This window comes from Lygodium microphyllum, chromosome 26 (genome assembly GCF_053477565.2).
Source record: "Lygodium microphyllum isolate KBCC chromosome 26, Lygodium_microphyllum_v1.1.10, whole genome shotgun sequence".
Taxonomy (NCBI): domain Eukaryota; kingdom Viridiplantae; phylum Streptophyta; class Polypodiopsida; order Schizaeales; family Lygodiaceae; genus Lygodium; species Lygodium microphyllum.
The window spans coordinates 119,591,071-119,617,060 of NC_141160.1; positions in this window are offsets into that span (position 1 = coordinate 119,591,071).

Consider the following 25,990-nt stretch of genomic DNA (forward strand, 5'->3'; position numbering starts at 1 on the left):
GATGGAGAAACAGGTCCACTAGAATCAGAAGATAGACTTGACCTGTTTGTGGACTTGAATGATCCTGGATAGTTGGCACATCCGGAGGATGCGCAGGTTTAGAGGGGGTGGATGTCGTGATGCTGCGCATCCGAGCCGTATACACCTCCATTTTTGTTGTGCATTTGTGTTAATTTCCGCGTGTGATTTATTGTTTGTGTGATGCATTTTAATAATCCGCATCCAATGTACATATTCCCTTAGTGCATGCGCATGATATTGTTTGGATGCATGATGTGTCACCATTGCTCCTTTCTCACTGAAATCCTCATGAGAGATTGATAATATATAACCTGTCAAAGGCTGTCATAGTGGTTGATCAGGTTGTGAGGAGGATGAATTCCGTCAATAGGACTGAAATGCTGATTGCAAAGAGAGGTCAGACATCAGATGTTGCGGTAAATCACTACGTCAGAAGCAAGGAGATGAACAGAGGAACATGAACAAAAATTAATGCCCTTATTACGAGATTAAGTGGATGATGATGCTGTGTCATAGTGGTGGGGTAAAAAGGAAGGTCGCTTGCCTAATTCTAACATGTGAATAAGAGAAAGAAAAACTAAAGATAGAGGAGAAAAGGAAGGGAAAAAGGAGACTAATTGAGGAAAAGAGTATTTTTGAATGGCAAAAAGGGAGGGAAAAAGACTGGTTGTCACGGGATGGAAGAAACAAGAGGAGAAGCTATGACGGGCACGGGGGATCTTCTTCCTTCCAGCTTGAAATCGAGGTCACTAGTTTATTTTCTGCTATCCTGGGTGTTGCATAATCTACTATGTTCATGGGCTTTGCAGCACTCCCGTAAGACTCTGTGGCACTGAGTTCTCGTATCCTTCACCCTTGCACGAACTCTTTGACATTCTGGATTGCACGAAATCTTGAGGACAATTGGGGGAAGCGGAAGAGAGCCTCATCTAATTGGGACCCTACGCCTCCTCCATACACAGGCTCCAGCATTCATCTGCCCCCTTGGTCCTCTCCTGGTCGGGAAAATCAAGCGTGTCTAGCATCACGCAGGAGCACCTGTCCACCAGGACGTGAAGAAGGCTGCGTAGATGCTTGCGCTAAGCCAGTCTGTGACTCTCTTGAGCTTGCACAGGATGCCCGAACCACCTTTGATTACTTAATGCGAAGAGTCGGGCTAAGCAACAGTGCTCAACGGGTTCTCCATGCCTTGTCAATCGAGATCTAAGGTTTCTTGAGTTCCAGCCATCGACGATAGCCGGAGCAGCTGCATTGTGTGGCATCAAGGAGTTTCTACCACAACAATAGCTGGAGTAGTTGCATTGTGCTGCATCAAGGAGTTCCTATCATAGCAGTTTTATCAGTACAAGAAGATGCTCTTCTCGATCATTCCATTGTAGCTCAAAGTTCCGGTGGAGAATGTTTCCCCTTGATGCTGGACTTGTTCTGCAGGGGTGAAGGATACGAGAACTCAGTGCCACAGAGTCTTACGGGAGTGCTGCAAAGCCCATGAACATAGTAGATTATGCAACACCCAGGATAGCGGAAAATAAACTAGTGACCTCGATTTCAAGCTGGAAGGAAGAAGATCCCCCGTGCCCGTCATAGCTTCTCCTCTTGTTTCTTCCATCCCGTGACAACCAGTCTTTTTCCCTCCCTTTTTGCCATTCAAAAATACTCTTTTCCCCAATTAGTCTCCTTTTTCCCTTCCTTTTCTCCTCTATCTTTAGTTTTTCTTTCTCTTATTCACATGTTAGAATTAGGCAAACGACCTTCCTTTTTACCCCACCACTATGACACAGCATCATCATCCACTTAATCTCGTAATAAGGGCATTAATTTTTGTTCATGTTCCTCTGTTCATCTCCTTGCTTCTGACGTAGTGATTTACCGCAACATCTGATGTCTGACCTCTCTTTGCAATCAGCATTTCAGTCCTATTGACGGAATTCATCCTCCTCACAACCTGATCAACCACTATGACAGCCTTTGACAGGTTATATATTATCAATCTCTCATGAGGATTTCAGTGAGAAAGGAGCAATGGTGACACATCATGCATCCAAACAAAATCATGCGCATGCACTAAGGGAATATGTACATTGGATGCGGATTATTAAAATGCATCACACAAACAATAAATCACACGCGGAAATTAACACAAATGCACAACAAAAATGGAGGTGTATACGGCTCGGATGCGCAGCATCACGACAGCGGGATTAAAATCCGAAGGGAAAAACAAGGCTTAGGGGGGGATTTAAAACCCCAGGAGGGGGGGGAGAACAAGGGGCTTAGGGGGGGGATTTAAAACCCCGGGAGGGGGGGGAGAACAAGGGGCTTAGGGGGGGATTTAAAACCCCGGGAGGGGGGGGGAGAACCAGGGGCTTGTGCACTTTTGTACTAATATTGTCCTAGTACCTATGTAGGCACTTGTGCACTTTTGTCCATACATCCTCACCCACTCTAAGTCCAATACTCATAAACCTTGCATCTAACTGCATCTAGAAAACCTATGTGCACTTGAGTGCAATAAGCTATACTTGCATTGTCACATATTGATATTGACACTAACACTGGCATGCATATGTGCATGCATGCCTACACTTGTCTGCAGTTGTGACAGTTCCCTTGGTCCCTTAATTTTACTGCATGTAATTCTACACTAGCCTAGTCATTGTGCACTTGTGTGCATTACATACACTTAAGCACACTAATGTGCACTTGAGAGCATGTGAGTGCACTTAGGTGCACTTAAGTCCACTTAAGTACACTTGTGTGCACTACTTACACTTAAATGCACCAATGTGCACTTGAGTGCACTTAGACGCAGTTACACTTAATCACACTGATGTGCACTTGAGAGCACTTGACTACACTTAAGCACACTGATGTGCACTTGATTGCACTTAGGCACAGTTACACTTAAGAACACTGATGTGCACTTGAGAGCACTTGACTACACTTATGCGCATGTAAGCACACTTGTGTGCACTACATACACTTGTGTGTAGTACGTGTACTTAAGCACATTGGTGTGCACTTGAGAGCACTTAAGTGTAATTAGGCACACTTTCACTTAGAAATACATGTACTTGCACTCCTGTGCACTTACATGCACTTCTGTATACTTGTGTGCATTTGAGTACACTTAAACTTGCACTTGCACTCACACATGCACTTATACTTGCACATAGTAGTTCACTATAGTGCACTACAACTTAGAGCTACAAATCAAATTAGACATAAATTTCATTGTACTTATGCATAGTGTATGTGCATCATGCACTAAGTATAGCTCGAGAGCCTTGATGGAAAGGTCACTAGAGACTTGACTATTGCTGATGGTCTTCCTAACTATCAATGGCTCATACTGTTCAATATATGATTTTGAGAGAATGCCAAGATATACCTAAACCATCTACAACTTGGATTTTTTGAAGGATTGTATATTGCTTTTCCACAATATATATCAATTGTATGGAGAGATTATGGCAAAGTTTACAAGGTGCTACACATTTGAGAGATGTAGTGTTGCAAAAAAGACCCATCATCACATAAAATTGCATGAGAAAAGTTTTTGAAAAAATGTGCTAAACATGTACAAAAGCAAGCTTGGAGAACTAGAAAGGAAGTTGGAGGAGGGCTAATTATGTATATTAGGATACCCTGCTTGGGTAGTGTGGGAGCTTTCGCTCAACCGCCAAGACCCACGGACCGCTTATTGTTTCAAGCGTTCCAAGCCGCCGGAGCACTAACGGCTACCTCTCACATAGCCGATGCACCATCCATATCTATGGGTGTAGTGAGCTTACCTCCATGCCAATCGAGTTACCTCCTATCCCGCGCACTCCAGTAGCTCCACGATCCAAGTGCAAGCTTCAAGCAAGCTCCATCCTCAAGCTCCAAGCTCCAAGCTCCAAGCTCCATAGCCACGAGCAAGAGAAGAGAAGAGAAGAGAAGAAGAGGGAGAAGATGGAGAGCTTCTCCTCCTCGGTCCCTCACCCTCATACACTCACTCCCTCACACTCTCACACTCCCTCTCTCAAGCACAAGCTCAAGCAAGCAAGAAGAAGAAGAAGAAGAAGAAGAAGAAGAAGAAGAAGAAGAAGAAGAAGAGGAGACCCACTTTTGGCCACACACAAGAATGAGCTTCTCATTCACTTTTCAACTTTATATACAAAACCCTAAATCCCTTTTGGGCGGTCATCCCCTTATCCCCTTTTTTACATGCCCGACTGTGGCCTAGGCCCTTTTTCCCATTGTCCTTCTATCTTCCTAGCTTCCTTCCTACTGCCCATCTACCTTTACAAATTGCATGGGTGAGAGCCCAACGCTCCTTAAATTAAATCATGATGCGCTTGCACTCTTTTACAAAAGTATTGACTTGCGCTTTTTCTTGTGTGCCTTTGTCTTCCGTTTCACTTTGCCTTGGCCTTTGTCTTCTGCTTTAGCTTTTTTAGATTTTCCACCTTGTTCGTCTACCGGTTAACATTACCCCCTCCTAGACGAGTGCCAGTCCCATGGCACTCACCGTCATAGGTAGCAGGCTTTGGCATGCACTGAAGACGTGGGTGAAAGAGACATCAATGGTTGCCGTGGAGGAGTGTTGGTGGTGGTGTGGAGGAAGGTCATTGGGGGCACGTTGGTGGCCTAAGTGGCTGGTGGTAGGGGTGTTGGAGTTGGTTGTAGGGCTATTCTTTGTTGGGGATTGCACTGACGGCCAGCACAAGTATTGGTTTGTTGGGGATTCTGCACATGACGATTTTTGGTGGGCTTGCAGGATGATAAAGGATAAGAATTCAGAGTTGGGTGTCGATGAAGAGCGAACAACACTTTCATTGGAGTCTTCAATACCTCCAATTGAAAACCTCTCATAGGTGGTCTCTCCCTAGGGGTAGTGCTAGTTTTCTCTATCGTGCACAAGACATAGTTCAATTAGTTTGGGAGACAGGTCGAACTCTAAGCAAGCTGAGAGTATTGTCCTGCACTTGAGGATCCAAACTGTGTATATATTTCGGTGCAGATATTATGTGAGTACTTGTGCATACTTAGATATTACGTAGTTAGAAGACTGCGGGCTGGTTTCTCATAACAAGATGTGGATGAAGCAAAGTTGTCCATGTTGAGAAGAAGTACATGTGAAGGTGTATGAGACATCCTTTGCATTGTGACTACACGACATAGCATAATTGAACACAAGGACACCGCACTTTCGGTAGCTGGGAGCTATTGGACTTGCTTGATGAGGACGGTGTACTTTTCATGGCCATTCGTTCGGTGCTTACCACAATTTGATTGCAATGGTATTAAGGCCGAGTACAAGAGGAAATCGTGCAAATGGGTCAGGGTGATAGGTCTAACCATAGGCAAGACAAGCTCCCTAGGTATGTCCTGCCCTTGATGTGCCCTAAACAATTGTGGGTGATGCTAAAGGGCTAGGGGACTAGGGACAGAGCCAGCCAACCAAGGTCACTGGACGTGCCTAATTTGAGGACCCTTAGGTGCTGTGCTGTGATCGTGGGTGCTTCATATCTTTTTTTTCTTTTCTTTTTTCTGGTTTTCTTTTTCTTGTACTTTTTTTTTCTCTTTCTCTTCTCTTTTCTCCTTTTTTTTTTGGACTTACCTGAGTACAACCATTGCAATATGTTGAGGCTATCAACCTTTCAATGGGTTGGAAAATGTCAATCTTCGAAGGCTCAGGAAATGGATATTATAGTGATGATTGTGCCCTAGCCTCGTTGTTAGAGAAGCAGTTGTTGAGATGGGGAGATACACTTGAGATATTGCAAACCTCTTTGCAACACGCGATGTCAGTACAATTGAGGTAACAATTGGCGTGAGCCAACTGTAGAGCTTGACCCAGAAAGAGAGCATAACCCATGACTATGCTTTGGGCCATGCGATATGGGTGGTCGGCAAGGGTGATTTTCCCTTTCGGCAACGTGGCTTTGTCACGGCTCTTTGTGGGGTCGATGGTCTTGCGGTGACTTGGGCATTGAACACTATCGCACAAAGACCTGTATAATCCTGCATCCACTTGTCACTTCATGAGAGTACATGCACGGTATATGCCGCAACTATAATAAACCAGTGCAACGCAAGGAGACATCACTTATCTGAATTCCATGGTGTTGACTTAGATACTTATCACCTACGCTTGATTAGCTTTTTCTTTTGCTAAAGACGTGAAATATATTAAACGCAAATATGAAAAGGTTGTACAATCGGGGAACATGTCAACACTTAACCATTTAAAGATAAAAAGTCATGGCCAGGTAGCATTTGATAAGCCTTTTACCTATGAGGTTGGGTAGGGGAGATGTCGCTCGGGACTTGAATGGTGTAGTCCCTAGCCGCAACTATTTCCAGAATACTTTTGAATGCTTGTCTCGAGTTTCCCTCTCCTCTTTCGAGCAGCTAATACCCGAGCATCTGTTGGGGGCCCGCACGACCAGTGTTGCCACACCCTGTGTGCTCCCTTGAGCTTTTATTTCCCTGGCCTTGGGATTTTTTGGCCTACGTTCGGGGCGGTGTTGCTTGGGGCATCATTTCTTTGCATACCTTTTAAGAGTAGGTACGTAGCGTTTCGGCAGAGGAGCTTGTGCTACATGCTTCCTTCGACGGCGAATAACGTCCTTGCAAGATAGCTGCATTGGGTGCTCCATGTCGGCTACTGTAGGGGGACCTGCAATATGCAAACCAAAGATTAGGCCTTGAGGCAAGATAAAACTATTCGCATTGAAGGGATTATACAATGGGTTATCAAGCGCACATGACAAGAAGGGGAGAGATGAGGCATGCATTGTTTGTTGTAGAGGGATGGCCCCTATGATGATGTTCATTTGGCCTCTAGCCATTAGCAGATCTTGGCTTATGCTAAGTTGCATGGATTGACTATCATGGAGTAGGGCAGGGCTCATCCTCGGAAGGATAGACCAAAAGGGGAAAAGGCATATAGAAAGGGATGGTACCCTGTCTACACCATCAGAGATGTTGGTTAGGGCTTCCTATGGCGGTAATGAGGGTTGTATGCCCTCCACCTAGAGACGGGAACGATCACACAACTTCTAAATGTGTGGTGAGAGGAGGACTTGAGGAGCTTAGCCTGTCAATCCCAACCCTTCACACCCTGCGCTTGACTATCATTGCGGGTGTGTATTGATCTTATCTATACAGGGTCACAAAAGTCATTGTTTATTTATATACATATTTACGAATCCATGTCACTTCATGAGGATAAAAACCAATTGTAGAACTCGGGATTGTACTGGAGTGTGGCACATGCATCCAATACTCGTGGTAGCCTTGTTAATAGCATCAGGTATTTTGCAACGTCAAGTATCATGGTACCTTGTCCGAGTCTACTTGCAACATGTAGCTCCTCCTCAGTGAGAACCTTATCAGCCAAAGAGTTCTCTTTGCTAGTTCCAGCTAAGTCCGTACCTCAAATAGCAGTTAGCACTCGAAAGGAAGTTGGTGCCACATAGGTTGGGTCTCTTTGAGATCGCCATTTGGCCAATCGCTCTTCTGAGGCTGTCATGATTTGGGCTCCTAGTTCAGCCATTGCAACACGATTTTCAAACCAACATTTCTCAAATTGACTTTGACCCTCCGATTTTCGCTTTAGTTGTTCTATCTCTAAGAGATTTGGTTGGTAGAGCACATAATTGAATGTCACAGTTAAGCGTAGTTTGTCGGCTTCCTCGTCAAAGGTGAGTCGCATGCGTTCATGTAGGAGCCTGTCATAGTGCGCATTAAGATGTTCTTGCTCTTCCCAGGATAGGGAAAATGGCAAGTATTCTCCAAGCTGCTCCTTAGGGAATGCTCCCATGTCTGCAAGGATGTAGACACATGCGAACACCTTGAGCTTAGCATCAAACTCAGTTAAGCATTCTGCGAAACTTCTATGTTCAACGAGGGCTTGCTCGGTTGCTATCTCATCCAAGGTTCTAGGAGTTTCCCTAGGCTTTAGCATAGCTGGGGGCTTAGGCCTAGATAAGCAAGATTGATCAATGCTAGGATCGCTTACGCTCTCAGGATTTGTGCATTTTTCCTGAGGTTTTGCTGCTATAATGTCATGGTTCTCCTCGGATGTGACTGGTATAGATTTGTCACCCTGTTGTGACAGCATTGTATCTACTCTTGATTGGTCAATGTGAATCTTGTTGTTGGTGGATTGGGTGTTGCAAGCAACCGTTGATGGCAATGGCTGCTTTGATTTTTCAGAGCACGCAGATGTGTCTAAGGTTTATTAGGAGAGACATCAATGGGCTCATTGGTGGATGGAGTCAATGCTTTATTCCTCAGATCTCCAACGCTCTTGGTCTCAATGGTCTTGGGGTCCACAACCACCTGCAACTGTTGTTGTTTTTGCTATTTTCTCCTCTTTTTCTTGGTCAGTGAAGGTGCATCTCTCAACGACTCAGGTCCCTGGACTAGGTCAACCGTTGATGTGCTTGGTTGGGCCTTAGCATTCTCTTTCTCTAGTGTGTCCTCATGGGACATAGCCGTGGCCTGCTGAATAGCCTCGCTAGGTTGTGAGGGTACAACTGCCTCCCTTTTTGGAGAGTCTAGCTCTTCAACCAATTCCCTTATGTTTAACTCCTCCAACCTAGGCTTTAGGCACTTTGAAAGTGCTAGAGTTGTCAAGGAAGTTGGTTGCGATACCTCCTCCACAGGTGAACTACTAAGGACATGTTCCGCAAGGGGCATTGTCACGACCAGGGGTTGTGACTGCTGTGATCCCTGATTGGAAGTAGTAGCAGCTATTTTAGTGGATTGGCTACTATTAGTAGATTGCAGTGTCAAGTCCCTAGGGTGATCGGAAGTGGTCGTGTATTTTGTTGCCCTTTGAGCATTCACCTGTGTAGATCGAGCATGAGTTGATATAGTCACATTAGGTTGCACATGCATATCCTTGGGCCGAGAGCTACGGATGGTGTCCTGTCCCACCTCTTGGACATTTGGAAGCTTAGATGGAGATAGAGATTGGGATTGAGCAGCCGCCCTTAATGACTGTTGTTGTGCTTCCTTTGTCTATTTGAGAAAAGAGGGTGTAGGAGATCTAGGACTCTTAGGTGGACATGGCACTGGCTGAATGATTTGCTCGAGGATTTTAGACGATTGTGCCATTTTCTTTGTTGAGAAATTAGCCTTCTCATGAGCAGTGTTGTGCCTTTGGTGCTCATTATCCTCTTGGGAAGTCAAAAGCTCCTTGAGCACTAGTGGTCTTTGTGCACGCTCAATGGTTACATATGACATCTGCTTATTAAGCATGCTAGGTTGAGGCTCTTTCTTTTGAATACTCATGTTTGGTTTCTTGCTTTGAGACCTGGAGTTTCTCTTAGATTTCCTCCTATGCTTCGTTGCTTTTGATGCAATCTGGCCTTCAACTGATAGAGGTGGTTTAGCAAGGGGTTTTGGTACCCAAATCCATAGATTGCTTGCATAATCTTGTGCTTTGTTGCTTTTGATGCAATCTGGCCTTCAGTTGATAGAGGTGGTTTAGCAGGGGGTTTTGGTACCCAAATTCATCGGTTACTTGCATAATACCCTTGAGCACGTAGCAACGATTTGGATATCCATCTTAGCGTTGTATTGGCTCTCCATCGATGCCTTTTTCTATAAGGCTTGGCCTTTGTCTCTTGGCCTTCTTGTTTCAGGCATGGCCTCACTCATTGGTTCTTGTTGTTCGACCTGTGCTTGTATCAACTCTTCCAACAAGTCCTTGCTCTCGTTAGTAGGCTTGAGTGTTATGTCAGCACCTTCCTTGCCTTTCCCTCGACACTCGATGAGGTCACCCTTGCCAAAGGTCATGACTATTCTTAGACCCGGTAGTGTCAGGTGTATCCTCGGTGCTACATAGTCGGCCTCACTCTTGGTCGCCCTTTTGAAGGGTCTTCCTAGGAGGGTTTCCTTACCACCGTAATTAGCACTATTTGGAGGAACATGAAATAGGATATGCAAGCTTTCAGTTTCAATTGTCGCAAGGATTTTGCACTTTCCTATGAGTGCTTGTGGGTGTCCCCCATAAGGGCTAAGAGTTGCATTAGTCGATGTGAGCTCTGGTTGGTCTAGTAGGGTCCATGATTCATAGGTTAAGTGATTAAAATCCGCTCCTTCATCAATCAGAGCATTGATAGTGTGTTCTCTTTTCGCAGTGAGTTTGACCCTAAGATAAGCAGGTGGTACTATGTCTTCATCCTTTGGGTATTGGCTTGTAATGCTGATATTGGTTTCGTTGCGGATGAAGAAGATAAATATTTCTTGGCTGACTCAGAAGTCAAGGAGGGGGATTATAGGACAGGAAAACAACTTCTCACATAGTTTTTGGAGGAGGCTCAGTCACAAGAGAGCTAGTTTTCCCTCGAGATAAAGACTACTCAAGCTGCATAGCGTTTAGGAGTGTTGGACATGGGCAGGATCCAAGAGAGAGAAGGAATGCCAAACGTTGGGGGGACAATCCCGCTATAGTCAAGAAGAATGCTAGAAAACAATGAGAATCATCTAGTAGTGAGTGTTCCTTTTGTTCTTAGTGTTAAGTGGTTGCTATTACTATGGCACTTTTCAATTTTGATATGTTTGATTTCTAGCTTCTCATTTGCAAAGATGAGTTCATTAAAAGAGCCGGAGGAAGCAGGTCAGTAGGCAATGCATCCTCATCTTCCTCCAATTTAAAAAAGATCAGAAAGGATTTCGGGTTGGCCAACTATGTGGGACATTTCAATCATAAAAAGGTAACAAGTCATATGTACACATGTACATATACAAACTGAGAGACAAATATCTATATACATTTTATTTGGCAATGTTTCCTTACAAGCATATTTTCTTTTCTTGTTTCTTAACATATCAAAATATTTCATAAGGAGTTCTCTCTAGACAATGTGATGCTACCCCTTTTTGCACTGAAGGTAGTTTCGAGGTATCTGAGTGGCCATCCTGTGGCAACCAATGCTAAGAAGGTGATAGTGGTAGCAAAGCAATTCACTTTGCGAGTTTTTGGTATAGAATATGGATGTCAGGTGCTTCAAATGCCATATTATTTGTCATATGCAGGTCAAGCTATTGCAACGGGGACAACACAACTTGAGGACCTGCATCCATATGGGAAGAGAAGATTCATGAGGGAAAAGAAAAAAAGGCTATGTAGGGGTGCACTGCCGCAACCTAATGAAGGCCCCTCCATGGTGATGCTGATATCGGAGATGGAAGATGAGAATGACCGAGAGCACTTCCCAAAGAGGATGAAGCCGTCATCAAGCCGGCTCTGACACCATAGCTATAATATGTATGGTTGAATGATGTAATGTAGAAACACATTATTCTTTGATTGTTAAAGACATTTGGACAGTGTATTGTGTTGTATCTTCTTTGATATCTTGTGAATTTAAGAAAATGTTTGAATTACATCATCTTTGTATTCCTCAGAGGCAAGTGTTGTTAAACACACCAAAAAAATAGAATTACCAACAGTAAAAGAAAAACGGCACAAAGAACCAATTCTTAACAAAAGGGTTATGTGTTATAAAAGGCCCATCCCTTAAGAAGGCTTGTGTGTTACAAGGTGCAACTTGTTGTATAAATTACATTATGTCGATTAGACCATCTTTGCATTTGAAAATACACCAAAACAATAATGCAACTAATTGTAGAGAGATAATTGATAGGAATTGATCCATAAATTATCAAAGACTTTGTGTGTCACAAAAGATCCATTCTATAACAACAGGTGCATTGCAAAAGATCCCTTAATAGAAGGGTTGTGTGTTACAAGGTACATCTTGCAAGAGAAGCTCAAGTAACAAGGTTGTGTGTTAGAAGACCGGCTCAGGTTGGTAGTACTAAGCTTTGGCCTGAACTCTGCCTTGAAGGTCCTTGCAAATAATCCATGATTCCCTTCTTTTCAATACACGTTTTCTATTGTGTACGAAGTAGAAGTCTTCTGGTAGCATATTAGGTGCCTCATCATTGATGTCTTTGCGAAGTTCAACCAAAGCACATTCCTCTCTTATGCAAGTTATAATGGTCAATAGAGATGAGGCCTCATCTACCACCTCAATGTCTATAGCCTAGTTGGCTCTTGCAAGCTTGCAACCTCCTAGTCCATTGGCACAAGCACTCCATTGATATGGTGATCCGGACAATACCAAAACGATAGTATAAAAGTCTGGGTTGTGATCATGTACTTTGCCACAACTGTATCAAGGACAATGCGACAGTGTACATGTCCCATTGTTTTCATGAACCATTGGCTCTACAATATCTTTGCCAGTAATTCATTGTCCATTCGCATGCAAACTAGCATTGTCTTGGTAATGTTAACATCAAACTCCTAGAACAATTCCACAAAAATGTTGACAGGCATAGATAGCATGAACTTCACTAATTTTGTTGGAATGGTAGCCCGTAATGATCATTGCACATCTTTGTATATCTTGCTTTGTGTGGACTCTACTCCAAAGCAATCAGGCATTGGCCATGCCAATCTATTCTTGTTTGCATTTAAAGGGAGCGCTTGGAGGTACCTTTCATGTGAGACCAGTCTTGAAGTTGGTCACAAAATGATCATAAAAGAAGAGGCCTTCATTTGCAAGGCTCCCCCCAGTCCTTCCCTCATACTGTAACTGTCCAACGTGTCCATGAAGCACATGGATGACTCCTACAATGCACTCAATGGGTTGGCACTCCTCATAGGATGAAGGATAAATGTCTAAAGCAGTGACACACAATATTCTCGCACAGAATACAATAAATGTTTGAAGCGATGACAATAACGATACATAAAAACCAAGAGGGTAAGCCAAATCTACAGTTTGGTCTATGAGATGGAAGCCTTATCTCATATCTAGGTGCCATCACAATCTGATGGTGCATGTAGACGTGTTGCATGAGCACCTCCTTTACAGTTGTTTTGCCCTGTGGAATTTTAAAGTCCACCACACATCCCTTCCATGCCCATTTATAGACACCTCCCTCATGCTTTTGCTTTCCTCATCATGGCTGCATGAGCACCCAAGATCCCTTAGAGAAGAGAACTTTTGTCCATGTAATCCCATCAAGGGTAATGGAAATCAAGATAGAGAAGACAAAAGTTGCCAGGTCTGCGAGGCAAGGGAGTAGCATTGTTTGCGACCACGGCAAAACATCGAGAACTTAGATGATGAGGGTGGGAAGCCATTAGAGATTGACAACAAAGAAAGAGTATAGAGAGCTCTAGAAGGAGGAGAAGGTCTCGATAGCTAGGAGAAGGCGGGGAGTTTTTGAAAAACCTCCCCAAACCTCCCTCCGGAATCTTTCCAAATCTTCTTCTTGTTCGTAGATAATGACATTTAGAGGGTATTATCCTTAAACAAAAAGGGTTTTCGGGTTATTTTTTGCTATTTTGTGAGTATTTTTTGAGAAAATCCAACATAATGTTGGCCTCCATCCTATTGGATGCGCTACTCCTTCTCTCTCCTCTTATTTGCCCTCCTTTTGACCACTAAAATTGTCTAATGTTATGATTGTGAATGAGTGGTTTGAAGAATGATTGAGAGTGATTTGGATGGTTTTTAATAGGTTGCATTGGTTTTGGTTTGAGTTATATGGTTTTTATACTTTCTATAGACCTTTTGTAGTGTACTCTGGAGCTTCTATATGCCTTATGATGTCTTTTGTATGCTTCTATGAGTGTTTAGTTAGATGAATGTTTAGCCTTACGATGTTTTTTCATCTTGAAAAGAGAATAGTGGAAGCTCTTAATATCTCGAAGAAGCAGAAGAAGTAGCTATTGAAGACTTGTCAAGTGAAAACTGAAGTGAGAGTGACATTCATTAGCTCTGAAGGGTCACTGTACTGGCTCTGGTGACTCCTCATATTAGACATACCTCTTAAGATGTGTGCCCACGAGGAAGAGAGGATTATTAAGAGTTATTCTTTATTATTCTCGTGTGCTATTGAGAGGGAGCCTATGCGAGAGAGATATTGTATGAAAGATCATAGTCAATTTGTATGAAGAATTAACCAACCTTGTATCTATATGAGAGAGAGAGAGAGAGAGAGAGAGAGAGAGAGAGAGAGAGAGAGGCTATGAAGACTATGAAATATGAATACTGTGTGATCCATTCCATTCAGGAATGACCATTCCTTTGTGCTCCTTTGATTCTTTGGTGATTTCTATGAAGAATATATTGAAGATTTGTTGCGATAAATTCGTGGGAGATCTTACCGATGATGCTACATGAAGATTTGTTGTTCTTGGTGTTCTTTTTCTTTCTGCGGTTGATTGCAGCATGAAGAACAAGCTTGTTAGTGCGACAAGATAGATTTTCCTGCAGTGATTATCCCGTTTTTGTTGTTTTCTCTAGAGAGCTCCATACACTAAGGATAGTGCACTAGAGGTTATAAGGTGAGGGTTTAGTACGCCATAGTGTACTAGAATCAAGAGTGGAATGCAACTGGTGGCGTGTTAGTGCACTTCAATTATAGGTTGTGTGCAAGTTCACGTACGCTAGTATAGTGAACTAGGCTTAGTGCACTAGGGTAAAGCCGGTGCACTGTGGTGTGTAGGAGTATTAGTGGGTGGGTTTAGTGCAAGTGCACGGTTGTGGTGAACACAAGCGCACACTGCACGTGCCAATGCCCAAGCCTATGTGAGTGTGTGTGCATGTGCATGTACAAGTGCATGAGTACTCAAGTACACACTAGTGCAGTAGGGTATGTGGATGTGCAAAATGCGCTGCAGTGACCTAGACATCCTGCCCCTTTCGTGGTCCTTCTAGCTAGCCATGGCTGTTCTTACATGCAGCCAAAAACCTTAGTCTTGATGAAAAATAGACCCGACACAACCAAATCTTACTCGGTGCGAGCGTGCACACATGCTTTCCAAGCGAGAGTGTTGGAGAATAATGCATTTCTTTCTTCCAACCTATCAAAACGATTTTGAACCCTTAAGCAAAATACGTTCAGATCTGCGAGCTTCCACTATTAATTCTCGTGCGTACGATGACAAACAGCATTTTTTGGCTAAGACGCTCCAACTCATAATTGCCATGGCACGTAATTAGCAGACGACACCGGCGTGTTTGAATGAAGATCCAACAGTACCAGGAAAGCTGAGAACGGAACGGCTTGGCAGCTCGACGAGGACTCCAATGCAATACATCCATCAATCCAGTTGTATATTCCGGCCATCCACCGATCAAGATGTGCGTCGGTACTTCAGCTACGTTGGATCATGCCGCCTCTCGATGCCGACATGATCATCAACCTAGGAAAGCTGGCATTCGATCAGGAATCAATGGCGTCCGCCCGTGGGTAGCTGGGGGACTGGAGGGCGTGATTTGCAGGAACGTGGTCATGAGAGACCCTGGCCGATTGATTCATAAGACTAGCTGGCGTGAGTCTAGTAATAGATAGATGCGGGATGGGAACGCTCTGGTCGGCGCTGTAACGAGAGAGAGAGAGAGAGAGTACTCGGCGCTGTAGTGGATGGACGTTGCCTTGCAAGAAGCATTGGAAGGACGTTTCTCTCCCACATGCAAAACATGTGCAATCCGTTCTCGCTTCCTATACTCGAGAGCGAGCGCGGAGGTACTTTCGGCTGTGACGAGAGCGTGTGAAGCTGTCCAGCCCGACTGCTCGCAACTCTGACTCCCAGGAGGGATGTTCAAGTCCACGCCGATTCCGAGCCAGCAGCATTTTGTTTTTTATATCATCGAGTCAAGTTTGATGTCGAGATGTACTTGGTAGCACCGAGACTTAAGATGGACCAATGCTTCCAAAGTAATTGGTGGCTTCTGAAATTAGGTTTTCTTCAAACCTTACGAGTCACACTAGTCTACCGCTATGACAGGTGTAGTGGTAAATTTGGTTTTCTCTTGTATTTTTCAAACCTTATGAGTCACACTGTAGTGGTATTCTGATAAAAGTAAAACTTTCGCTAATTATGGTGTAACACTGCCCACCTATTCACTATATACGCATACACATGCACACTCTCATAGCCCACCCACATGCACCCTCTTTGGAGCTTTTTATAGCACTGGTGTAATTGGTGGCTTCTGAAATTAGGTTTTCTTCAAACCTTACGAGTCACACTAGTCTACCGCTATGACAGGTGTAGTGGTAAATTTGGTTTTCTCTTGTATTTTTCAAACCTTATGAGTCACACTGTAGTGGTATTCTGATAAAAGTAAAACTTTCGCTAATTATGGTGTAACACTGCCCACCTATTCACTATATACGCATACACATGCACACTCTCATAGCCCACCCACATGCACCCTCTTTGGAGCTTTTTATAGCACTGGTGTTTTGGATAGTTCCATCTCAACATTCTCAAATGCCACTCCACATGGTTTAGTCCATTTCAAAAAGGGATGTGTGCCAAGAGATTCATCAAAGGTAATGAAAGTTGGCCAATACATTCATGAATAGATGGTAATAGCCCACAGATGAGACAAAGCTGTGAACCTCTCTAGGAACTGTTGGATGGGCTCATGGCCATAATTACTAGTTAGTGACAATGCTAGCCGCACTCACCACATGACCAAGCAATAAGCCGTAAGCGATTTCGAAATACACACCTTTGAGAATTTAATGCTTTATAGTACTCGCGACAATGCTCGAAGCACTTGCGTAGGACAATGAGTTGTTTATCACAGGTTATGGTAGCCCCCAGATCATCTGTAAAAATCTTAAGTTCTTCAAGGGAGATATTGGCAAACGTCTTATGAGCTATTCTTTGCCAAGACCTAGGAGCATTACATAGACCAAAAGCCATGGCATGAGACACAAAGGTACCAAAGACTATAAATGAATGAGATTTTCAATTTATCCTCCTGAGCTATGGCCATTTGATTATAGCTTGTAAAGCAATCCATAAAGGAGTACATTTCTAGCCTTGCCAAATGATCTAAAATCTGGTCAATAAAGGGCAAAGGGTAGTAGTCCTTTATTTTCTGCTTGTTCAACTCCTTAAAATCTACGCATAGCTGGATTTGATTATTCTTCTTCTTCCTTATCACAATTGGTAAATAGCATTCAATATATTCAATAGGAAAGATGAGACCTTCCTTCCTTAACTGCATCAATTCCTCAAAAAGAGGCTCTTTTAGCTCAAAAGGCGTTCATCTAACCTTATGTCTTACTAGCTTACTACCTTCTTTCAATGGGATTGTGTGTAGAAGGGGGAGCCCCTTCAATTCATCATAGCTCTATGCAAATATATCCCTAAACTCTTGTATGAGTGATACATAGTTTGCATGCTCATCAATAGACAAAATAGTACCGAGTTTGATGGGACGTGGATCATTAGGAGTTCCAAGATTCCACTTTATTACATTGGCATCATGTATCTAATATTTTGCCCTATCGGCTCATTTAAACACACTTGATAGAGTTCCTCCATTGTGGAACCCTCATTAGACTCACCGGAGTTCAAAGTTCCAATGAGACAGTGTCCTCAAAGTGCATCCCATTTTGTAGTGGGAGGGGGTGTCCTTTCATTCAGAGGGTGCTCAAGGTAAATATAAAAAATTGTTCTCCTCAACCTATGACCAAAGATCCAACTGACCAGCTGGAATATCTACTAAGCAATCATAGTGTAATATCCACAGCTGCCCTAGTAGTAACTAATGGCTTGGTTTCCCAACAAATCGAATAATATGAAAATCAAGAATGCACTCAATACGTGCTAATATTACATGTACTTGAGATACTATTCCTTTTGACTGTCTTAAATTGTCATCAACCATTTTTAGGATAGTTGTAATATCGTTTTGAATGGGTACACCAAACCTCTCTAGTAAGTCCATACTCATGATATTTACAGATGAGCCCAAGTCTACCACAGCACTTTCTATCAAGATGCCATCAACATATGCCTCCACCCTAGGGCAGTGTTTCTCCATATGTTCCCACCATTCACTGCCCACTTGATTGACACTAGCAAGTTCTACAACATAACCTGTTCTTAGGATTTTCTTAAACTCCTTAATGAATGTTAGGTGACAACTGTATTAATTGTAGCAAGTTCACATTTGGCTTGACTTCACATAGAGCATTTGCTAGATCCAACTCGTGGAAGTTTACAACAACCCTTTTTTCTTATCACACCATCCTCTCTTGCGGCTTTCTAACAATATCAAAAACCTCCTTTGCTTTTGACTTATGCTTGCTCCTAACCATTGGCTCCTCCAAAACACTTTTAGATCTAAGAGAACCCGTATGGGTATTGGCATTTGCAACCTTCTTGTCAACCATGATAGACTTAGGGTTAGATTTGTTTATGCTAATATCATTTTCCTCAACCTCTCTCATTTTCTGGCCCCTTTAGTAACCACTCTTACATTGTTAGAGGCTGAGTTCCAATCAATTGGAAGCGCCTCTACCAGACTAACCCCACCGAGAACTTCTTCTAGGGTGTCTTTTCCCCTTTGCAAGATTTTCTTAGGGACCTCCCCTCAAGGATTCACATCATTTGAACAATGATTCACTAGGTCAGGTTGTTGACTACCTTGTTGGAGTCAACTAACTCTACTCCAACATGTATTGGCCATATGTTTTGACTTCCCACATATATCGCACTTCACATGAGGGAAATTCTGTGGGAGGTGCTGACCACCACACCACTTACAACCAAATCTTGATGGACATCCTGTTTAGAATGTGGACTTTCTATTAAGTTTTGATGCTTCTTCAGGAAGTTTATGTCTACGACTATTTGTCTATATTGTTCAGTTATCATGTCATTATAATGCTTCATCATGTCCTTAATTTCCCCAATAACATTTGATGCACTAGAATCATAACTGTGATCATCCACTTGGCATCCCAATGCCTTAACCATCTGGTTAGGTATTGGGGGCTAGCTAGTTGGCATTACATTGGGGTTCATCATTTGGCTTGCTCTCAAGGAAGATGGCTCTAATACTAGTTGAAGGGAGTGAGCCCTGAAGAAGTGGAAGCAGGCAACATAAGTAAGAGCTATGGTGAAATGAGAGAGAGAGAGAGAGAGAGAGAGAGAGAGAGAGAGAGAGAGAGAGAGAGTGTGTGTGTGTGTGTGTGTGTGTTGAATGTTGAAATGACTAGATTCCGTGAGCATTGGGGACACCTAGAGCAATGTTTTGACAGATGCTGAGAGTATGGAATCTCTCTCAACTGCGACAAATGTGTCTTTAGTGTCTCATTAGGAGTTCTTCTGGGCTATATTGAAAGGTGAGAAGGATTGAAGCTTACACACGAGAGCTATGGCGGGAGAGCAAGAGCAAGAAAGAGAGAGACAAGAAATGGGAACTCCAACAACCGCAATGTTTGGACGGGCCTTCCTTTATTCAAACTGTCACTAAAAGAATAAAGAATAAGTAACTATGACGGGCGCCAGTCACTTGCAGTGTGCAATGGCGGGTACTATCAGTGTGGTAATACACGGGCAGCTAGGCAGAGATGCCTTTATTCCCAAAAACCTCCCACTTAAAGGAAAATCTTCCCTAGTGAGAGAGAAAAAAGAAAAGACAGTACAAACATGTACACTTGTACAACAGGATGAGGAAAAAGACGTCATCTCATCCAATGCCTATCAATCTCTTGAGGAAGGCAAAGCACTCGATAGTGAGGCTTTAGTCTGCAGGATTGTGCTCAATCGGAATCTTGATAAGGTCAACAGAATTTTCTCAACGACCTCGTGAATGAAGTGATACCTCACCTCAATATGTTTCGTCTTCGCATGGAAGACCGGTGGATTCTTGGCAAAATGAATGGCACTCATAGAATCCGAATGCAGTGTAGGCATAACATCTATCATACAAAGGTTTGTAATCAAACGGCCTAACCAGATAGCCTCCTTGCAAGCCTCTGTGGATGCAATATACTTGGCCTCTTTAGTAGAAAGGGCCGTACATTTCTGCGCCATGGACATCCAAGAGATAGCCCCTCCAGCATAAGTAAACACATAGCCAGAAGTGGACTTCCTACTATCTGCATAATCAGAGTCAGTGTACCCCACAACTCCTGTATCCTGGCTACCATAACAAAGACACATATCTACTATGCCTTTGAGGTACCTCATGATACCCTCCACGGCATCCCAATGTTTCTTGCCAGGTGTAGCCATATAGCGTGCCAAAATCCCAATTGCAAAAGAAATATCTGGACGGCTGGCTATCATGGCATACATAAGATTGCCCACGGCTGATGCATAGGGAATCTTGGCCATCTCAACCCTCTGCTCATATGTCTACGGACAATCGGCCTGTGAAACATGCACATGAGAAGGTAATGAATAGCCAATAGGCTTAACATCCTGCATGTGGAAGCGCTCAAGGACATTCTGTACGTACTTCCTCTATGACAGATAGAGGAGTCCCTGAGATCTATCGCGCGTGATGCGCATACCAAGTATATGAGAGGCATGTCCCAGATCTTTCATCTCAAAGTTATTTTTGAGCTGAGCCTTAAGAGCATCAAGCTCCTGATGAGCTGTCCCTGCTAAAAGCATGTCATCCACATAGAGTACCAAAATCAGTAAAGAATCGTCACAAGCTTTCTTCATGTACAAGCACGGATCCATAGCATTGCGGCTGTAGCCCTGTGACTGCATGAATGCATCAAACTTATGGTACCATTCCCTAACTGCCTGCTTTAAGCCATATAGACTCTTTTTTAGCTTGGACATTAGTATTCCTTGCCAAGGTCTGCAAAGCCCTTAGGTTGCTCCATGTAAATCTGATCATGCAAATCCCCATGTAGAAAAGCTGTCTTGACATCCATCTAGTACAAGTCCAGGTCAAGCTGTGCAACCAAGGCCAAGACTAAGCATAGGGTGGTCATCTTGACCATAGGAGAAAAGACTTCATCAAAGTCAACACCATGCTCTGGCTTAAAACCCTTAGCAACCAATCGAGCCTTGTATGCTGGCTTGGGGTGTCCAGGGGTACTTTTCAGCTTGTACACCCACTTGCATGGCAAAGCCTTCTTACCTTGAGGCAAGGAAACCAAATCCCACCAAGTCTTATTCTTATGCAATGAGTTAATCTCAAACTGCATAGCTCTCTCCCAGGAGTGACAATAACCCCTGCCCATAGCCTCATTATAAGTAAGAGTCTCTCCTGCATCTATAAGCAGTACATAATCCATAGAGGGTGCAAAACGGTCAGGAGGTCATCTATCTCTAGTAGAACACCTCAACCCAGGCTCTGCTACCTAACTGGCATCTTGTCTAGCATCAGCATGTCTAGCATCTAGGCCATGAGCAACAGGTGATGCTGCACGCTGTCTAGCTGCCCATGGAGTGGGATAAACAGGAGCAGGGGGCTCCTCCTGAAAGATAACTTTGTGTACTTCAACCACTTTTTCAGGTGTTGCATATGCATTTTTTCCTTATGAAAGATGACATCATGGCTCCAGATCACTTTCCACACTTGCGGATCCCATAGACAGTAACCCATCTCTCCTACATCTCCATTTTCAATGAAAATGCATTTGACACTCTTAGGATCTAGCTTATTGTATTTGTCCTTGGGTACATGACAAAATGCCTCACAGCAGCCAAAGACACGCAAATGATCATAAGAGGGGGGTTTGCCTGCCCATACCTCCTCTGCAACCTGAAAGTCAATGCCATTGCTAGGCGACCTATTAATGAGATGCACTGTAGTAGTAACTGCCTCAGCCCAAAAGTGCTGCGGTAAGCCAGCCTGGCTAAGCATGCTACGGACCCTTTCCTGAATGGTCATATTCATGCGTTCAGCCATATCATTCTGGGGGGCGCAAGGGGTGGTCAACTGACGCTTAATACCCCGCTCATCACAAAACTGCTCAAAAGCACGTGATACATACTCACCCCCATTATTTAATCTTAGGCATTTTAGCCTTTTCCCAGACTGGTTTTCTGCCAATGCAAGCCAATGCTGAAACGTGTCTAAGACATTAGATTTTCTCTTTATGGGATAAGCCCAAATCTTACGTGAGTAATCATCTATGAAAGTAACAAAGTACTTTGCCCCACCAAGTGACTGATAGGGCATGGATCCATATACATTTGAGTGCACAAGAGCCAGGGACTCACCCATGCATTTCTTACCAGACTTTTTATGTGTATTTCTAGTCTGCATGCCATACAAACAATGATCACAAGAATCAAAATGCGAAGAGTCAAAAGGTAGAAGATACTACAAATCACGGATCATTTTCATTCCTTTAAGAGGCATATGCCCCAAACAAGCATGCCAAAGGGATACATGGGGAATAGAACCCACAGACAAAATATGATCCAATGTAGCTCCATATACAAGTAAGAGATAGAGGCTGCAAGACTTGGCACCTCTTGCAAGTACAAGCTTGCCACGAGTAATCTTCCATGTAGAGTCTCCAAAAGACACAAAATACCCTGCATCATCAAGCTGTGTAGGTGACATAAGGCTACGTGTCAACGCAGGTATATGGCGTACATCATGTAAAACAAAAGAGCTACTAGTAGGAAACTGCAGCCTAACATCTCCAATGCCCACAATGTCAAGAGACCTGTCATCACCAAGACACATAGAACTAGACATGGTACAATAGGTATGAAACCAATCTCAACAGGGTGTCACATGAAAGGATGCACCCGAATCCAAGAGCCAGCACTGCGCATACATGGAATGTATCTCCAAAGTCTGTAAGACATCACATGCACAAGTTGCAAGTATGTAATCATCATCTGAATTAGTGGCTTGCATGACATTAACATCTTCACACTGGAATTTGCAAGTGTACAATACTGCACTCAGAAGACTTTTCCTGCACTTTTTCTTTTCTCTTTTTCTTGCTCTTATCATCGTGCATTTTATGGCACTACGGCCTAATATGTACTTATTTCCCACAATAATGACATGTAAGATCAGTTTTCCATCCACGGGACTTATTGCAACCACGTGACTTGGACCTGGACTTCTGAGAGTCCCTGCCCTTATGATCATTATCATGCCTGCCATGTCTGCCAACTCTAACAGTCAATGTATGTGAAGAGTGGGAAGCATCATTGTTTCTCATGTTGATTTCCTCAGTCAATAAAGCACTCTCAACATCTTTGATTTTCAGCCCATCAAGCTTATTCGTGCATATGGCAATACGGAATACATCCCATGATTCGGGAAGGGTGCCAAGAAGAAATAACGGGTGTAAGTTATCGTTGAACTCAATACCCTGTGACAACAAATTCTTCATGATTGCATGAAATTGACTGAAATGAGATGATAGGGATGACCCCTTCTTCATGCGAAGGTCCATTAACTGCGTTAGTCAATACATCTGTGACGCAAGACTCTACTGTGCATAGAGCTCCTGAATCTTCTCCCATAAATTCCATGCATTCTTATTCTCATCTTCAACAACATTATGATGGACCTCTTCTGAGAGTGGCAAAATAATGGTAGACTTGTATAGCTCATCAACTTCCATCCAAACATCATCATTCATATCCTCATGTTTGACACCTTTGAAATGCAAGGGTTTAATTTGCAACTTTTGCACCAAAACCTGCCATATTTGGGACTTCCAATACCCATACTTGGTACCATATGAAGAGCACCCTGCCACGGCACCATGAGAACCACGAACCGGCCAAGAGAGGCTGCAAATACATTTGCTGGCCACAAAAACTTGCAAGAAAACTCTCCTTCTCACCAAGAATCCATACTCTCCAAACACACAAGAGGAATGCACACAAGAAATTGAACAATTCTTCCATCCTCACCCTCTTCCTCTTCCTCTTCCTCACTCTCCATTAGATTTGACAAAGGAGCACAAGAGAGAAAAGCAAGAACAAGAAAGATGAGAGTTGTGCTAAAATGAGAGAGGGAGAAATGAACCGTGAGAGGAGAAGATAAAGGAAGAGAGAGGGTGTAACCACCTCAACCTCCCACCTCCCCAAATCCCACGGCTGCAACCACCTCCTTTTCCCTTCTTGAATTATGAAATTCAAATTTGCATACATTGGCTAAGGTCTAAGGACCTTTCAATTTTTGGAATGAGACAAAAGGTATTGACCTTTCCTTTTCCTTTCAACATTTTTTAATGTGAGCCTTTTGGACTACACATTTTACATTGTTTCATATTTGATTTTTGACAAAGGGGTACATTTGCAAAGTATCAAATAAACAAAAGTTGTTTCCATGTGAGCACATTTTTGTGCCTTTATTTGCACTGATTTTCTGGTTATCATTCCCTCCCACACTTAAGTGTAAAGCGTCCCCGCGAACAAATTGGAGAAGAATCACAATCAGCTCTTTAAAAAAACTTCATCTTCAATCTTCGATTGTCAATCTTCATTTCTTTTCTTCAATCTTCTTTGAATTGGATCTCGAAATTGCCATGGGATAGAAAAGGAAAAAGCACACAAAAATGCACACACAACTAGGACGTTTAGCCTAGGTCACAAACACTCCACAAGAAAATTTCACCAAGCACACAAAACATAGGGCTCTTATTCAACTTGCACGCAAAGTTAACATCACACCCAAGATAGGTTGAAACACAACCACGTCATGAAGCTCATTAAAACCCAAAAAGATATAACCATCCAGCATCCCTCACAAAAGATATGGCAATTATGCACTCCACCCAGAAAAATATATTGTAGAAAGAAAAGAAAGGTAAGTCTTATGAAAAACAAAAAATGAAAATTGACCAAAAGAAAACTTAAGGAGATTCAATGTGTGTAATGGATGACAGTCTTGGTAAAAGAAGGGTTGAATTGAGGGTAAGACAAAGATAAGCATATGAACCCCCAAAGAAGGTATTTATCTAAAAGTAGAATAATCAAGGCCTAATTTTTTTAATGGTTTTCTTAAGGTGGATAAAGGAGACGCATATAACTGCCGCGTGGAGATAAGAGGAGGGGAAGATAAGGCAAATGATTTCGACTGTGTGCTGTTGATTCGATAGTATGATTTTCTTTACACCTCTATAGTGTTCTCAGGGGATTCCAAGGTCCATGAATGCAGCCAGCATGAGCTCTAAACTATGGACAAGCAAGAAGCTTTGCATGGGCAAGACACGCTTCCCCCTCGTCTGTCTCTCCTCGCCCGCACATTTGGCATCCGCAAAATCTGCACCAAGACATTACTCTATCCTTCCCACACACAAAATCCGGCCTGAAGTAGCTTGTCAATCATGGCGTCGCAGCCTGGCTCTAATCGTGCATTGCGGCCACGGCGGAAGTGCTTTTCCCCATGGAGCTTCCCTCCTTGTCACTTTGATCTTGACCTCTCCTCCACCAAACTTCTCGGCAGCACCAGATTTAAGGCCGCCACATCTATCTATTATGTCTGATCCTTTCTTCCAGCTCCTCAAAGAGTCCTGCATAACTCCGTAGCAAGATAGCACACGCAAGAAGATGACGAAGGAAGCGGAAGGAGGTAAGTATTATGGCGAGGCTGTGAGGTGCCAAATGGTTGATGGGCGGATGGATTAATGATGCTCAGCCATAAAAATTATAACACTTCTTGATCTTCCCACCATCTCCAAGCACTGTTTCAGACCTTTTCTCATTTTGAGCACAAGCATCCTTGAATGACCCTTTCTCTTCTAGTCTCTTTCAATCCATAAGCTCTATCAAATTTGAAAACACTATAACTTAAGAAATGAGATTGCAAACCCTTTCACTGTGCAGATTTTGTAGCCACCTCTTTTCCCGGCCAGTGCACCAAATGAAGAGCACCCTGCCACGGCACCATGAGAACCACGAACCGGCCAAGAGAGGCTGCAAATACATTTGCTGGCCACAAAAACCTGCAAGAAAACTCTCCTTCTCACCAAGAATCCATACTCTCCAAACACACAAGAGGAATGCACACAAGAAATTGAACAATTCTTCCATCCTCACCCTCTTCCTCTTCCTCACTCTCCATTAGATTTGACAAAGGAGCACAAGAGAGAAAAGCAAGAACAAGAAAGATGAGAGTTGTGCCAAAATGAGAGAGGGAGAAATGAACCGTGAGAGGAGAAGATAAAGGAAGAGAGAGGG